The sequence below is a fragment of the Anguilla rostrata genome, chromosome 15 (genome assembly GCF_018555375.3).
Source record: "Anguilla rostrata isolate EN2019 chromosome 15, ASM1855537v3, whole genome shotgun sequence".
NCBI lineage: Eukaryota > Metazoa > Chordata > Actinopteri > Anguilliformes > Anguillidae > Anguilla > Anguilla rostrata.
This window is the reverse complement of record NC_057947.1, coordinates 32,024,885-32,042,436: the sequence shown is the minus strand read 5'-3', so window position 1 is coordinate 32,042,436 and position 17,552 is coordinate 32,024,885. Positions and strand designations below refer to the sequence as shown.

At 47.6% G+C, this 17,552-nt stretch overlaps 1 protein-coding gene across 3 annotated transcripts in view; it reads right to left on the bottom strand.

The window, feature by feature from the left end:
• LOC135240921 (interleukin-1 receptor accessory protein-like 1) overlaps positions 1-17,552 on the bottom strand; it is a 532,714-nt gene that overhangs the window by 404,196 nt on the left and 110,966 nt on the right. The gene's annotated exons all lie outside the window — the stretch shown is intronic.

The following is a 17,552-nucleotide window of genomic DNA, read 5'->3' as shown; positions in this document are numbered from 1 at the left end:
GTTTTACATGGATCAGCAGTGAGCAGCAGTGATAAGCACATGAGCAGCAGTGTGCAGCACTGAGCAGCAGTAAGCAGCAGTGATCAGCAATGATAAGCACACGGATCAGCAGTGAGCTGCAGTGATGAGCACATGAGCAGCAGTGTGCAGCACTGAGCAGCAGTAAGCAGCAGTGATCAGCAATGATAAGCACACGGATCAGCAGTGAGCTGCAGTGATGAGCACATTCGTCATGTCCTCTCGCCAGAGGCCACAAACAGAGACAACAAGTAAATCCGATTACTGCATAGGTGAATAGCTTCACCCGTGCTGAAATGCGGCACACCTACCACCGCTGTTCATTCCCAGAGCAGCTCCTCTGGCCAATCAGGAGCCTGCAGATGCCCCCCCACGCAGCTGCTGCAGTGCAAAGCGTAAAAAAAGCCACCAGTGTCAGCAGGCCTCCGCTGTGCCATCCCAAACTGACACCACAGGGACCAGAGAAGGGCTACAGTTATGACCTGCGCATTCCACAGTCGGTTCAAAGAGGAGATGGAGGCGGATAAACGCCGGAGACGCAAACGCACCGGAGAGAAAAGACGGTCTAAAGGGAAACTGGTAAAGCACGGCGATCGTTCTCTTTGGAGTTTTAAGCTGTTAAGGTGTAATCAACACTCAAGCTCACCTAGTTGATGAGTCATAGCAACAGATCAGTGAAGTGAGGAAGATGGAGGGAGTGGGGGGGGGTGGGGGTGGGGGGGTTGTTGCTTCAGAGGTGCTCACACACCTTCCAAGGAAAATGAGGGCCTGCTGGGGGGCACCTGGAGCGGCATCATGGGATACCACCGCCATGAGCTCCACAGGGTTAAGAGCTCCTCTGACTGTTTTGATTTGGACCCCCATACCCCAGCCCCCCCCCCCGAGCCCTGTTTTTTACAGCTCAAATACAACACTGGGCTTTTACCTTAATAAAGGAGCCCCAGCTTAAAAACACTAGCATCGTGTAGCCGTGTCAGAGAGGAATGTTCTCTCTCCCTCTCTCTCCCTCCCTCTATCTCTCTCTCTCTCTCTCCGGACGGTGTGTCCTGGCACCGGGGTCGGCCCTGGGGCGTTCTCCTCCGTGCCGACCCCGAAACGGAGGAACGGCTCCCATTCAGAGCTATTCAGAACGAGCCGTTTCCCCCCCCCCCCCACAAGAAACGATCAAACCTGTCCTCAGAAAGACAGGAGCTCCTTCTTTCTCTTCTGTCTGTCCGGTGGCGGGGGGGCGAGGAGCAGCAGAAACATGCCGATGCATTAAAAAATGAAGGAAACTCAAAGAGAGCAGCTCCTGGAAAACCAGCTTGCGAAACAGAACATTAAAAGGCGAGAGCGGACGGGGAGAGAGAAATCTGCTGGATTTCTTGTTTTTTTTTTTGTTTTTTTTTTTTGCGAGGAAAGAGAGGGGGAAGATGAAACTGGGTCAGGGGAGTAGAGGAGCTAGACTCCCGCGTCTGCGCAGCCCTCGTGCTCGTTTCGCAAAAACACGTCAAGCACGCCGACACGTTTACATATGTCACGTCACAGATTAGCACGGGAGAGCTCACGAAGGCTCACGGTTTTTTAGATACGGGATTATCTCCCGTAATAATATATCGTCTGCGGGGGGGAGAAAAAGAAGAAGAAAAAAAAGACTCCCCTCCATTACGAATCGCGGGCAGATCTGGCCCCCCCTCGTGACTGCATGTGACAGAAGGCTCTAAAATATTTAACACCGATCCTTGCACCACACAAGCACAGAACATCATTATGAATTAATTGGCAGGGAGGCTAGGCTGAAAGCACACGCTAATAAACGTGTGCCAACCGTACCAGGGATGCGTCTGGCTCCACAGCGCACGCCAAGTAAAAAAAAAAGTGTGCCACGGAGCGAAGATGCGTCTGGTGCACGCTAACATAAGTGCGCTAGTGCTTCTGGTTCAATGCACATGCTAACATAAGTGCGCTAGTGCTTCAAAATGCATCTGTGCATAGTGCATGCTAACAAAAGCGCGCTAGTGTGTCGAGAGGCGCCTGGTGCATAGCGCATGCTAACATAAGCGCGCTAGTATGTCTGGTTCATAGCGCATGCTAACAAAAGCGTGCTAGTGTGTCGAGATTCGTCTGGTTCATAGCGCACGCTAACATAAGCGCGCTAGTGTGTCGAGATGCGTCTGGTGCATAGCGCACGCTAACATAAGCGCGCTAGTGCTTCTGGTTCAACGCACATGCTAACAAAAGAGCGCTAGTGTGTCGAGATTCGTCTGGTGCATAGCACACACTAACATAAGTGCGCTAGTGTGTCTGGTTCAATGCGCATGCTAACAAAAGCGTGCTAGTGTGGCAAGATGTGTCCGGTTCATAGCGCACGCTAACATAAGCGCGCTAGTGCGTGGAAATGCGTCTGGTGCATAGCGCACGCTAACATAAGCGCGCTAGTGTGTCTAGATGCGTCTGGTGCATAGCGCACGCTAACATAAGCGCGCTAGTGCGTCTAGATTGCATCTGCTTCAAAACACGCACTAAAAAAAGTGGTGAGATGTGTCTGTTTCAAAGCACATGCTAACAAAAATGCACTAGTGTGTTGAGATGCCTCTGGTTAAAAGAACACGCTAATAAAAGTGCGTTAATGTGGTGCGATGCGTCTGCATGGAGGGACGCTGAGCTCTTTTCTGCCATCTGAGGTCTGTGCAGTAGCTAAATCCTGCGCTCCACCGCAGTCACATACTCCGTCAGGAACACATTTCCTTCTGGGTAAAAAAAAGTGAGCGGGAAGCCCAGCGCACTACTGAAGAAAACGGAAGCGGCGAAAAATATGTGGAGCAGCTGAGCTTTCACAGATAACAATTCCACTTTAGACATATGGAGGACAGCCTCAACCAGAGCGACTCACACAGATTACGCTCCTAACTGACAATCCCCTTAAACAGTCGGATATTTTACTGAGGCAATTCAGGCAAAGCACCTTTCTCGGGGGAACAACAGAAGACCCACCTGGGTATTGAACCAGCAACTCCAGAATTACAAGCCCAGGCCCAAGCGCGACGCTACACTGCCACCCTTATTCAGTTGCTTTCAAGGTAAATAAATATCAAAAAATTGTTTTTTTTTTTTTTTTTTTTTAAACAGCAAAACATGTAAATTTTTTTTAATGTGGAGTCAGTTACATTGTACAAATAAAAACAAAATAAAACCTTAAAATGTTTCTTCAGGCTATCGACTCATATTATTCATATTAATCTTTTATACAGAATGTCTAATTAATGTTGTGCTCCTGTTTAATATATTGTATATGCTAAATGATAAATTAAAAAAGTTAGAATGCAGTTATCTTACAGAGAACAGCCTTGGGGGCCTTTAAAGCGATTAATAAACTAACTGGCCCACCCCAGGGGATCCAGGCTGCCATGAGCAGGTAGACTGGAGTATCATAGGCAGTCAGGCTTGCTGGGTCAGGTTCTGGTACTGGGTCAGGTTCTGTTGCTGGGTCAGATTCTGGTGCTGTGGTAGGATTCTGGTGCTGGGTCAGATTCTGGTGTTGGGTAAGGTTCTTGTGCTGGGTCAGGCTCTGCTAATGTGTTCGGTCCGGGTGATGGGTCAGGTTCTTGTGCTGGGTTAGGTTCTGATGCTGGGGCAGGTGGTTCTGGTGCTGGGTTAGGTTCTGGTACTGAGCCAGATTCTGGCACTGAGGCATATTCTGCTGCTGGGTCAGGTTCTGCTGCTGGGTCAGGTTCTAGTGCTGGGTCAGGTTCTAGTGCTGGGTCAGGTTCTGGGACTGTGTCAGGTTCTGCTGCTGGGTCAGGTCCTGGTGCTGGGTCAGGTTCTGGGACTGTGTTAGGTTCTGCTGCTGGGTCAGGTTCTGGTGTTGGGTCAGGTTCTGGTGCAGGGGCAAGTTCTGGTGCTGTGTTTGGTTCTAGTACTGGGTCAGGTTCTGGTGCTCGGTCAGGTTCTAGCACTGGGACAGGTTCTGGCGTTGGGTCAGGTTTGGTTGCAGGGTCAGGTTCTGGTTTTGGGACAGGTTCTGGTGCTGTGTTAGGTTCCAGCACTGGGTCAGGTTCTGGTGCTGGGTTATGCTGCATTCCTTATGAACTCAGTAGCTCGTAACTCAGGACACGGGAGCTCAGAGTTACGAGCTCGGGGCACTCCGGTAGTTACCTCACAGCAACCTTTAGCAACACGGTGGCCGGCAAGAAACTGTCACCAGCCCTGACACTTTACGAGCACAAAAGGCTTCAGAGCTGCTCTGCGACGTATGCTGTTCGTTGGGAACAGTAGAACAGACATAACAAACTTTACGAGTTAAGTGTTGGTACCTGTAATTGTGTATTTCTGACATTTCGGCCATTTTGAACGGAGTCCGTTTCCTCCAGAGCTGTCAGAGTTGTGAAATGATATCCGCGTTCCGGTTCATCATTCCTGATCGGAAGGTCGTAATTATGAGTTTCCGAGGTACACTAGATGTCCAGAAGTATCCGGAGCTGTTTTTCACGGTTTGGGCTAGGCCCCTTAGTGCCAGTGAAGGCAAATCTTAATGCAATGGCATTCTAGACAATGCTGTGCTTCCAACTTCGTTGGCAAAAGTTTTGGGGAAGGCTCTCTCCTGTTTCAGGATGACAATGCCCCCAGGCATACAGCGAGGTCCATATAGAAATGGTTCTGTCACAATTAGTGTGGAAGAACTTTACTGGTCTGCACACTGCCCTAACCTCAACAACCCCATCCAACACCTTTGGGATCAAGTGGAAAATCAAATGTGAGTTGGGCCTAATCGCCCAATCGGTGCCAATCGGTGGAGGCAAATCCCAGCAGCAATGCTCCAACATCTAGTATAAAGCCTTCCCAGAAGAGTGGAGCCTGTTATAGTTGCAAAGGGATGGACCAACTCTATATTAATGCCCATAATTTAGGATAGGTCGGATGTCAGGTGTCCGCATACTTTTGGCCATGTAGTGTATCTGGAATGCAGCATTAGGTTCTGGTGCTGGGTCAGATTCTGGACCTGAAGGGTATCACAGTATTACTTCCACTCTCTTCTGAAGAGTTTCTTTTATTTTACATTCTGATGTCCTTTCCCGGGTCAATGCAGTAACTGATTGAAATTCTTGTGGATATGCTGTTAATTGCCAAAATTATATTTATAAATGAAATTATTTCTAAAAAGTAATTCGGTAATAAAAGTTTGGCTTAAGGCCTGTTCTCTCTAATCATCCTAACAGGACATCCATTAGAGAGTGTTACCATCCACGGCACAAAAGAAAGATCTGATGTCACATATTTAATATAAAAAACAATATAAAGTAGGTGCAGGTAGTCAATATTACAGCAAGTTTAAGTGAAAACCATGAACCAGGTCACAGAGGAGTAATTATGAGTCACAGGGAGCATTCTGGGTAATAAAAGAATCAGAGGGGCGACATAGCTCAGGAGGTAAGAGCGATTGTCTGGCAGTCGGAGGGTTGCCGGTTCGATCCCCCGCCCTGGGCGTGTCGAAGTGTCCCTGAGCAAGAGACCTAACCCCTAATTGCTCCCAACGAGCTGATTGGTACCTTGGCATGGCAGCCTTTCACCACTGGTGTGTGAGAGTGTGTGTGAATGGGTGAATGAGAGGCATCAATTGTAAAGCGCTCTGGATAAAAAGCGCTACATAAAATGCAGTTTCATTTACCATTAGTTTGGAGACTCTGAAGAAAGACCGAAGGGACGTGAAACTTTCCCGCCATTCCTAGCTGACAGCTCGGCGGGGTCTGTCTGTATTTCGCGGCTCTCTCTGGTCGGCATCTGGGGCCGCAGAAGTGAAAGTGGCCTGCGAGCTGCAGCTAACGGGCGGGAGTCTGACAGGGCGTCGCGGCCATGCCCTGTCCGTCTGGAGCGCAGCCCCGGGAGACACAGCCCCCCCCACCACCCCCCCCCCGGAGCACGGGCGCGGCAGGGTGCCGTGCTGTACGGCGACACCGCGAATAAACTTCACATGAGGGGAAAAAAGTTAAGTCTGACTAACAACAAGGTGAACATTCACAGACTGTCTCTTCTCAATGAGCAGTCACTGCTACTGGAGCTTAGCTTAAGCATGAAGCTTCCAACAGTCATGGCTGAACCATGTTGTCTGCTTCAACCAGTATACACAACCTGTACATAACCTGTATCAAAACCAGTACACAACCTGTACACAAACAGTACATAACCTGTACACGACCATTACACAACCTGTGCATAACCTGTACACAATCTGTACACAACCAGTACATAACCTGTACACGACCATTACACAACCTGTACACAATCTGTACACAACCAGTACATAACCTGTACACAACCATTACACAACCTGTGCACAAACAGTACATAACCTGTACACGACCATTACACAACCTGTGCACAAGCAGTACACAACCTGTATCAAACCAGTACACAACCTGTACACAAACAGTACATAACCTGTACACGACCATTACACAACCTGCGCACAAGCAGTACACAGCCTGTACACAATCTATACATAACCCGCACAAATCCAGTACATAGCCACATGATTCATCACACTGCAATTCTAGAATAGATTATTTGATAAAAATATAAAAAATTGAATGACCTGGTATAAGAAAAGATCAACTATACCGTCCTCAAAGGAAGATTTGTCCCAGACAATGGCTGCTTTGAAACAAATAATGTCTAAGATGTAAATTAGGGACCAAATTAATTAGTCAAGGCATCAGATGATGAGTGTATAGATGGATAAACAATTATAGCATAAAAGACAGCGTCTCTATTTTAGTGAATTAGCTCTACAACACTACGCCACCCACTAAGAATGATTGGCGGGCCAGAGCACTTGTCGCTGCTGAATCACTCCAGGGCTACAATTTACAGTAGCAGTGCCATAATTCACTTTTCCCTCCCCCTTTAGCTAGAAGTGCATTGCCATGGTGATTTCAACCTCTCAGCTCTTTATGTGCAGCGTATGGGCTGGCGTTGCAGCAGAATGTTCCGGGAACAGGCCTTGTCGTTGCGAGTTCAACTCACAGGTGGGGCACTGCTGTTGTAAGTAGCTCTGACTGTGTAAATTGCTCCGGATTAAAAAAAAACAAACAAGTCTGAAAGGTGAATATAGTGTTGCATAGAGAGATTGGCAATCTGTGAGTGTGGCTTGGATGGTGTGAATGGATTGTATCCTGTGGTGACAGTGTGCTGACAGATTAGCTGTGTATTTAATGGTCATCACAGACCTACTGTTGGAACCTTTTGACCATTGAGGGAAAAATTATTATTTAGATTCTAGAAATGCCCAGGTCTGCTCTGGCATAGTGTCTACTAAATAAATCTAATGTAATGTGTCAGTATACCCTTTTCACACAGAAGTAGCAATGGCGAGGCTAAGCTAATGGCTAAGCAGGCATCCACCCTCATATACTCAACGTCTTATTGACGCATTGCTTTATAAAGAGAAAAAGAGGACTGTTAGGGTGTTTTTTTTTTATTTTATAACCCCCCTCCAGGAAAATGGAACAGAAGAAAGACGATCTGGAGGACATTCTGGTTCTGTTTCAGTCCCGATCGATCGGGTTTCTCTCGCGCTCAGGATTTGGTAAACCTGAGTCACTCTCTCCATGCAGGCCGCGAGGCTGCGTGACGAGGAGCTCTGGGCCCACGTTCAAAAAAGCATCCCACTGAAGCAGCTGAAGCACCGTGCGAGAAAACAGCGAGGCCCCCACTCATCACGAATTAATTTAGGAACGAGGGCAGGCGGAGCCTGATCTCGGATGAGCGTCCTAACTCTGACGTGCTTCACTTTCCCTCCATCTTGCCTCTTTTCTCTCTCTCTCTCTCTCTCTCTCTCTCAGAATGGCGTCTTGTGGGTCGAAAAAGCTTTTCTTTTGCCCCCCCCCCAAATTTTTTGCCCGAATTTGTTGACAGCTGCTGTCCTGTAACCCAGGGGGTAGTGAGAGGGGTGGTTGGGGTTGAGGGGGGTGGTGGTGTGAGCGATGGTTTGGGGATGAGGGGGGTGGGGGTAGTGAGAGGGATGGTGGGGATGAGAGGGATGGTGGGGGTTGAGGGGGGTGGTGGGGTAGTGGTGGTTAGAGGGATGGTGGGGATGAGGGGGGTGGGGGTAGTGAGAGGGATGGTGGGGATGAGGGGGTGGGGGTAGTGAGAGGGATGGTGGGGATGAGAGGGATGGTGGGGGTTGAGGGGGGTGGTGGGGTAGTGGTGGTTAGAGGGATGGTGGGGGTTGAGGGGGTGGGGGTAGTGAGAGGGATGGTGGGGGTTGAGGGGGGTGGGGTTGGGGTGGTTTATGCGGGATGGTGGGAATTGAGGGCAGTGGTGGGGTTGGGGGGTGGTGTGAGGATGGTGGGGGTTGAGAGGGTGGGGGTGGTGTGAGGGATGGTGGGGGTTGAGGGGGTGGTGGGGTAGTGGTGGTTAGAGGGATGGTGGGGATGAGGGGGGTGGGGGTAGTGAGAGGGATGGTGGGGATGAGAGGGATGGTGGGGTAGTGGTGGTTAGAGGGATGGTGGGGATGAGGGGGGTGGGGGTGGTTAGAGGGATGGTGGGGTTGAGAGGGGTGGGGGTAGTGAGGGATGGTGGGGGTTGAGGGGGTGGTGGGGTAGTGGTGGTTAGAGGGATGGTGGGGATGAGGGGGGTGGGGGTGGTTAGAGGGATGGTGGGGTTGAGAGGGGTGGGGTAGTGTGAGGGATGGTGGGGTTGAGGGGGGTGGTGGGGTAGTGGTGGTTAGAGGGATGGTGGGGATGAGGGGGGTGGGGGTAGTGAGAGGGATGGTGGGGGTTGAGGGGGTGGGGGTAGTGAGAGGGATGGTGGGGATGAGAGGGATGGTGGGGATGAGGGGGGTGGGGGTAGTGAGAGGGATGGTGGGGATGAGAGGGATGGTGGGGGTTGAGGGGGGTGGTGGGGTAGTGGTGGTTAGAGGGATGGTGGGGATGAGGGGGGTGGGGGTGGTTAGAGGGATGGTGGGGATGAGGGGGGTGGGGGTGGTTAGAGGGATGGTGGGGATGAGGGGGGTGGGGGTAGTGAGAGGGATGGTGGGGGTTAGAGGGATGGTGGGGGTTGAGGGGGGTGGGGAAGGTAGCAGCATGGGGCCCATAGGCAGTACCCATGAGCAAAGCCCATCCTGCACCATCTGCAGTCCCCCCCCTCCCCTCCCCCGGTCAGTCCAACAGTGCCAGGCACTGTGCAAGGTGCCATGACCCCCCCGGATATGGGGGGGACGGGGACGACAGTGTTCCAGAACTGCTGTAATTTGTACAAGGACTGGAGGAGTGCTTATTTCAACCATCTCCCCTAACCTCTCCAATAGCCCTCCCTCCCTCTCACTTTCTCTCCCTCTCCCACAGCTCTCTCTCCTTTCCTTCCTCCCTCCTTCTCATTCCCCCACTGATGAACAGAAAACTAGTGCACATGTATTATTTATATGATTATGATTATTATTTTTGTAGTTATTATTCATATTAATAGTAGTAGTAGTAGCAGTAGTATTAGTAGCAGTAGTAGCAATATCAGTAGTAGTAGTAGTATCAGCAGCAGTATCAGCAGCAGTAGCAGTAGTAGTAGTAGTATTATCTGTGGTAGTAGTAGCAGTAGTAGTATTAGTAGTAGCAGTAGCAATAGCAGCTGTAGTAGTAGTAGTAGTAGCAGCAGTAGTATTAGTAGTGGCAGTATCAGTAGTAGTAGCAGCAGCAGCAGTAGCAGTAGTGGTAGTAGTGGTACTGCAGTAGCAGTACCCACCCAGGTGATGTGTAGCAGCCATTTTGTGCCAGAACGCTGATCACACATCATCAGCAGCGAGGATTCACTCATTCATCAGGGAGACGGGCGCGCAGACTGAGAGCCACATTCGGAGCCTCGTCAGGGCGCGGGGGGGGGGAGGGGGCCTCCTCGGCCGCTTCGCCAGGAGCACCGCGGGACGGGGGACGGCTCCGGTGAGCCGCGCCCCGTTGCCGGAGGACTGATGACACGGCCTGAGGTGACAGGCGGCACTAACGCGCCGTGACGCGCGGCTCTGACGGACGCAGCGCAGGCTTATTTGCGGGAGGCGGCTACGCTCCAGCGTACTGGGGGAAGGCGAATGCAGTTTAGGCCCATTTCATTCCCACACACAGACCAGGCCAGTATTGCCATATTCCCGTACGCTCATCAGATGCATTAAGTTACATAAAACTGCTTATTCGTGTGCCAGTATATCAACTGCACCATCCCATTCACTAGAATTCAATTGTAGTACACATGATTATTATCTTTTTTGGCTGGACCGCAACAGCGGGGCCAGCCCTATAAACGCGAATGTCTGTGACTGAGTTAGTGATGAAGTTACACCATTGGTCGGCCGGACGAAGTTTGTTAGGTCCAGCCATATAACTAGGTTTTGACCTGGTCTTGTTTAACACAAAACTGATTTTTCCCTAAATGCTGTACGTTTCAAACCTAAAACACCATCTCTAAGAGAGAAAGAAAAAAAGAAAAGTGGGGCAAAAAAATAATTTGACTTTCAGATCAAAGGATAAAAAAACAGGGTTTTAAAGTCAGATAAAAACTCAGGTGCAGCGCGTGAGGGGAGGAGGCGTTTTGGGCAGCTCACAGGCCAGACGGCCATGTTACAGACAGCCCTGGACACCGTTCTGCAGGCGGACCTTCTCTGTCATTACACAGCGGAACAAATGACCCTCTTCGGGGTGATGGTAAATGAGCAATACATTTCCTGTGGCAGACATTTTGCCAGCTGGACGATGGCAGGGCGAAATATTTGCCCTGGCATGCAGAGGAGATGTGTCAGAACTCACACTGGCGATGAGAGTGACATCAATGTCATTCACATCACTGTGGAACCATTCACAGACCGCTCACGCTTTCCTGTACAACATCTTTTTTTTTTTGGGGGCCGCTTCTTTGTTCAGGTTTCCGCAAGGTAACCTAGGCAACCGGTGACACGGTAACCTTGTCCTTCATTTTTTTTTTTTTTTTTTACTTAAAAGACCGAAAGTTGGCTTTTTCTTCTGAAAAAGAATTCCGACCATTCTTCACAACTAGGGCCTCTATGATTGCGTATTGTGATTTCCTGGAATTGAAAACACATTCACCATGTCAAAAATGAGAAGCTATAACAACAGCTAGCATAACATTATCAGCTGCACTTATGACTTAAGTAACAGTGATAACAATAAGAGCAGCATCAGCCACATTTATAGTAATGACTAAAGTAACAGTCATAAACAGAGCTATGGCAGTGACAATAACAAAGGGGGGGGGGGGGGTGAAAAATGAGAGAAACGGTTAGAGCAGCATTCCTAGTTGCAGCACTGCAGTACTGGCCCCAGTCACTTGTACAGTAAGAACTCTAAGTAATACAACTAAGGACAATGACCCAGTAATAGAACTAAGGACAATGACCCAGTAAAACAACTAAGGACAATGACCCAGTAATAGAACTAAGGACAATGACCCAGTAATAAAACTAAGGACAATGACCCAGTAATAGAACTAAGGGCAATGACCCAGTAATACATCTAAGGGCAATGACCCAGTAATACATCTAAGGACAATGACCCAGCAATACAACTAAGGGCAATGACCCAGTAATACATCTAAGGACAATGACCCAGTAATACATCTAAGGGCAATGACCCAGCAATACAACTAAGGACAATGACCCAGCAATACATCTAAGGACAATGACCCAGCAATACAACTAAGGGCAATGACCCAGTAATACATCTAAGGACAATGACCCAGTAATAGAACTAAGGACAATGACCCAGTAATACAACTAAGGACAATGACCCAGTAATACATCTAAGGACAATGACCCAGCAATACAACTAAGGACAATGACCCAGCAATACAACTAAGGACAATGACCCAGCAATACAACTAAGGGCAATGACCCAGTAATACATCTAAGGACAATGACCCAGTAATAGAACTAAGGACAATGACCCAGTAATACAACTAAGGACAATGACCCAGTAATACATCTAAGGACAATGACCCAGTAATACAACTAAGGACAATGACCCAGTAATACAACTAAGGACAATGACCCAGTAATACATCTAAGGACAATGACCCAGTAATACATCTAAGGACAATGACCCAGTAATACAACTAAGGACAATGACCCAGTAATACATCTAAGGACAATGACCCAGTAATACATCTAAGGACAATGACCCAGTAATACATCTAAGGACAACGACCCAGTAATAGAACTAAGGACAATGATCCAGTAATACATCTAAGGACAATGACCCAGTAATAGAACTAAGGACAATGACCCAGTAATATAACTAAGGACAATGACCCAGCAATACAACTAAGGACAATGACCCAGTAATACAACTAAGGACAATGACCCAGTAATACAACTAAGGACAATGACCCAGCAATACAACTAAGGACAATGACCCAGTAATACAACTAAGGACAATGACCCAGTAATACAACTAAGGACAGTGACCCCACAGTAGCTGTAGTGGCCACAGTATACAGCAAACTGTGACATCATCCTCAGCAGGCATTTCAGTTTGGGTTGCCAGCACACCCACTGAACAAGTTCCAGGAGATTTATTTATTTTCCCCTCAAACAAATGAAATTGTCAATTACATCCAATCTGATGTCCCATCCGATTAAATGAGCATGTCTAGCCCAGCTTATCGATGGCTGATCACGAGCTCTGATCACTCTCGATAGCGATTGTGAAAGAGAGCGATTCCGATGCACTCTCAAAATAACATGCCAGTGTGATACCTGCTTTTTGGTAGACAGGGAGCAAAAACAAAAGTCTATCATAATTTTTTATATTTTATTTCTCTTACAATGGACAAAAATAAAAAAAATTTAAAAAACTTCAATTACATTTTGCAATTCCCGGATACAAAAGGGAAATTCCAGGAGATTCCCAGCTAATCCAGGAGGGTTGGCAAACTTAGCCAGAGAGCCACTTGCAATCACTGGAGTAGTCTACTGGAATTAATTTGTTTCTTTTGTTTGATCTATGTCTGAGTCTTCCCCACCACCAGGTGGCACTGTAAGGGCTACTGTATTTCCCATCAAGCTTCAAATATTCCACCCTACTGATTTCATTATTACCTTTACACATCTGTGATTAAGTCTTGTACAATTCAAAGGCAATAACTGAAACAACATTAGGATAAATGAATGTAAATAAAAATTAGGCAAACACACAGAGCTCACAGAGAACCAAACATGAACTGTTTAAAAATTTGGGGAAAAGTCTTTTCAGGTTACCAAGCAACACAAACTGCTGCAAGTCAAATGGGGCCAGGAATACTCTATGGTACCGAAAGACATTTATTAAAAACCCGAACGGTGTCACAGAGGAGTTATGTCATCTTGCCTCCACAGTCTCTGTTGAGGTGTTGTTCTGGAATCTGTGTAATCACCTGGGACTATAATAATTCATGTCATTACCGTGTGGCACCAACAATAAATAAAGAAAATGTTAAAAATGAAAATAAATAATGCAATGTAACAATTCCGAAGAAAGTCCTAGAAACTCAAAATCAGAACTCTTGCCTCAGTAACCTATTACACACTAAATTTTCCTGTGACATAGTACTTACTGCGAAATATCCGTACTTGCATATTACATCTGCTGTTTTACTTCAAGGTTCTGTCAAAAAAAAAATGATACATTGTGGGACATTTTACTACCTGAGGGCAAAGCACTGACCACAGGTCTTTTTCTACTGTAGCATTTTGGAGAGGAGCATGTGTGCGTGTGTGTGAGTGTGTGTGTGTGTGTGTCTGTGTGTTTGTATGTGTGTGAGTAAGTGAGTGTGTGTGTATGTGTGTGTGTGTGCGTGAGTGAGTGAGTGAGTGAGTGTGTGTGAGAGTGTGTGAGAGTGTGTTTGTGTGTGTGTGAGTGAGTGAGTGTGTGTTGTTGTGTGTATGTGTGTGTGTGTGTGTGTGTGGTGAGTGAGTGGTGTGGTGTGTGTTGTGCGTGTGCGTGTGTGTGCATGAGTATGTGTGTGTGAGTGAGTGTGTGTGTGTGGAGCTTGAGATTTTGGCTGGCAAAGGCGGGCACAGGCGGGCACCGTGCTCTCTGGGCGAGCTCCTCCTCAGGGAGGTGACCAGAGAGCAGCAGCAGCGTATGGCACCATGGAAACTGTCACCCATCAGGGGCGGAGGTGTCAGCTGCGGGACGTGTGCGGGGGCGCGGGGGCGAGGGGGGTTAGTGCCAGGACAAAATGCCTGACCTATCGGAGCACCTGGCCTGTAAGCACACGCAGGCAAAATCACCACCTTTCCTGGCATTTCAAAAACACTCAAGACAATGGCGATTCGCCCTGAATAGCAATAAGACGTTTCGGCTAAATCTAAATAAATTAAACGTTTGTGAATCATCAGTCGCTCAGGTTAGCCTGCAAAGTTTTAAGGGGAAGTTACTTTGAAACCAACATTTTATGTAAATATTTTAGACGTTCCCTTTGTTGCAAAGTGGCTCAAGGATCCGAAATAAAAAAAACTTCTCCATAAAGTTTATGAAAGTTACTGTATGTCTTTTTTATGCATGAGATTTGCATTAATAAAATTACGATATTTCTGTTGAATAAGCATCAACATAAACAGCATAAACATCCCGGTGATTAGCATGCATAATACCACCAGCTGCAGACATCCACCTGGAGCAAAATGGAGACTCAGATACACAAATATTTTAACCCATCGATGGTTTCAGACCCTCAACGCTTGCGGAACCCCGCATGCCGGCAGCTGGGTGGCGTGTGTGGATAATACGCTCCGCGGGACACTGCCTGGGGGGGGTGGGGAAGTTCTCTCAGTACCGGTCCATTCGAGCGTCAACATTCAGTGGGCAGTGGTATTTAGATACTACAAATTTATAATTGAGGGTAAGCGGTCATAAGATGTCTGATTCGATTGCTCATGAGATCACGGAAGACGGCGAAGTTCATACTTCTGTAAATACGGTTATTGGGGACGGCAGTAGCCAATACGCGGCCATATTTCATATTAATTTAATATTTATTAACAATAATGTAAAATGAAATAAACAGAAGGGCAAGGAGTCGCACATATTTGTTAAGTGCTGGCCTTCTCTTTATTCGATTGTCTTCTGTTGCCGTGGGAGCCGATGAAAGGTTTAGACTGTATTTGACTTCGGAGACGGGCAGAGCGCACACACACACACACACACACACACACAGCGTTTAACACAGTCGGGAGCACTAACGGCCTCCAACCAGGAGAGAGATTAAAGTGCAGCAATGATCCACAGGTGAGGGCCTGACAGACGAACCCACAGACCAGACAGGAACCCGAGGGCTATGCCGACCAACAGCGCAACATTTCAGAACTGAAGCCGGGGGTACGCTAGATAAGAGGGCGAAATTCGGGCCGAAATCGAACCGCGGTCGAACATGGCGCCCAGTACTGTACAAACACGTGAACACTCAATGGGGCTTCAGACTGGTCGTTTAGTGACACTCCACGCCCATAAGGGGAGGGGGGTGCAGATAGGGGATTCTGCAGATGATAACCATCATGGGAAACACTGAAGTGACAACGTTTGTCAAACCAAGCACAGAAAACAGCAACGTCTACGCTAAAGGAGCAGAAACTGACCGATGGACGTTGATGATTTCGAAGTTACAGTAGTTTGTTTAGTGTTGAAAAAAAAAGAAAAATAAGAGAGAGAAGATGGCATGTTTGTCCACTCAATTAGATGAGGAGAAGGGATACAGCCAGCGCTGCCGCCCATGTGATATTTTAGACCAATTGCAGGCAATCTCAGCTTTTCCATCGATGTGCAGGACATCTTTGCTAGTTCAGCCAGCAGGGATGTGTACACTCTGGTGTTCGAAGTCGGCACAGAGTTCCGTTTTATTCACAAACACGTCATTTAGTTCGTGCGAACCAGCTGAGCTTCAGTTGAGCGGCAAGTATACTCCACACCATAAGTCATTTAGCTGATGCCTTTTCACCAAAACAACTTACTGTACAAGTGTGTCTCACATCATAAGCAAACGCTGCTAGCACTACAGATATGCTAATTTACCCTCACAGAAGTGGCCTGTCAAGGGGCTGCATCAAAAGATTTGAGACTCAGGCGGTGAAGGGTTTGTTTTCTTATTTTAAGTAGAAACATTAAGGCGTGGTTTTCAACCGTGGATTTTTAAACAGCCTTCCTTGAGCTCCCTTTTCACCTGTATTATATTTTTTTTCCCATCATCATCAGCTTAAAAAGCTGCCCCATAAAAAGTGCCTGAAGAGCAGATTTGGCTTATTTTTTGTTCAGCTGCTCCACAAAACTGAAGCATCTGCTTTGAGTGATGCATTGATGCAAAGAAAATCACTTTCATGTCACAGACGTACAATGAACTTTCACATCACATCAGAACCATGCCTTATGTTCTCAGTGCTCCTCCTGATTACTGTGACACGTGTGTACTGCGGTCCGTATCTGCTCTGACACACGTGTACTGCGGTCCGGTATCTGCTCTGTACTGTAGTCTGGTATCTGCTGTGTACTGAAGTCTGGTATCTGCTGTGTACTGAAGTCTGGTATCTGCTGTGTGACGCGTGTACTGAAGTCTGGTATCTGCTGTGTACTGTAGTCCGGTATCTGCTCTGTACTGTAGTCTGGTATCTGCTGTGTACTGTAGTCCGGTATCTGCTGTGTACTGTAGTCTGGTATCTGCTGGGTAATGTAGTCTGGTATCTGCTGTGTACTGTAGTCCGGTATCTGCTGGGTAATGTAGTCTGGTATCTGCTGGGTAAGGTAGTCTGGTACCTTCTGGGTAATGTAGTCTGGTATCTGCTGTGTGACACGCGTGTACTGCAGTCCGGTGTCTGCTGGGTAATGTAGTCCGCTGTCTGCTGGGTAATGTAGTCAGGTATCTTTCCCAGCCGTGCTGGTGCGGCCCGTGACCAGCGGGGGCTGTACACCGTCTCCCACACACAGGGAAGGAGAGGTTCAGATGGCAGCGTTCTCACACACAACAGTGACTCATCCGATCGATCCGTGCCCGTGGTCTACCTGTACCAGATACGCAAGCGCGGGATTCCTTCACTGTGATTATTGCACAGCTCAGCCAGTGGACTACAGAGCCAAAAGAATCAGCGCACGGTTAACCGCGGTGTGTGTGTGTACTGAACAAAGTACGAAACTAAAATGCACATTTATGCCTGACCAATATAAAGCTCTTTATAATGAAAAAAGTGAGCATTAAACCAAAACAAGTCACCCACGCCATCAATAAAATAACTTGAAGTATTATCAATAAATGAGACAAACTGGAGTGTCTTAGCACCTGTAAAGGCACACAGATATGGGAAAATCAAATGTTTCATGTGAAGAAGAGGTGGAAACTAAAGCAAGCAGTCTGCAAAAGTCACTGCCAAAGATGTGAATTTGGTTGTGAAAAGGATGTGAAAGCTGATGTAAAAAAATTTTTTTTTTTTAAATAGCAAAGATGGCTGTCATGAGGCCCCGACTACTGTTGGTTTGGTAAACAGTTATTAGTCCAGGCATTTAGCTACAAACTGTGAGCAGCCCATTTAAAAAACAAAA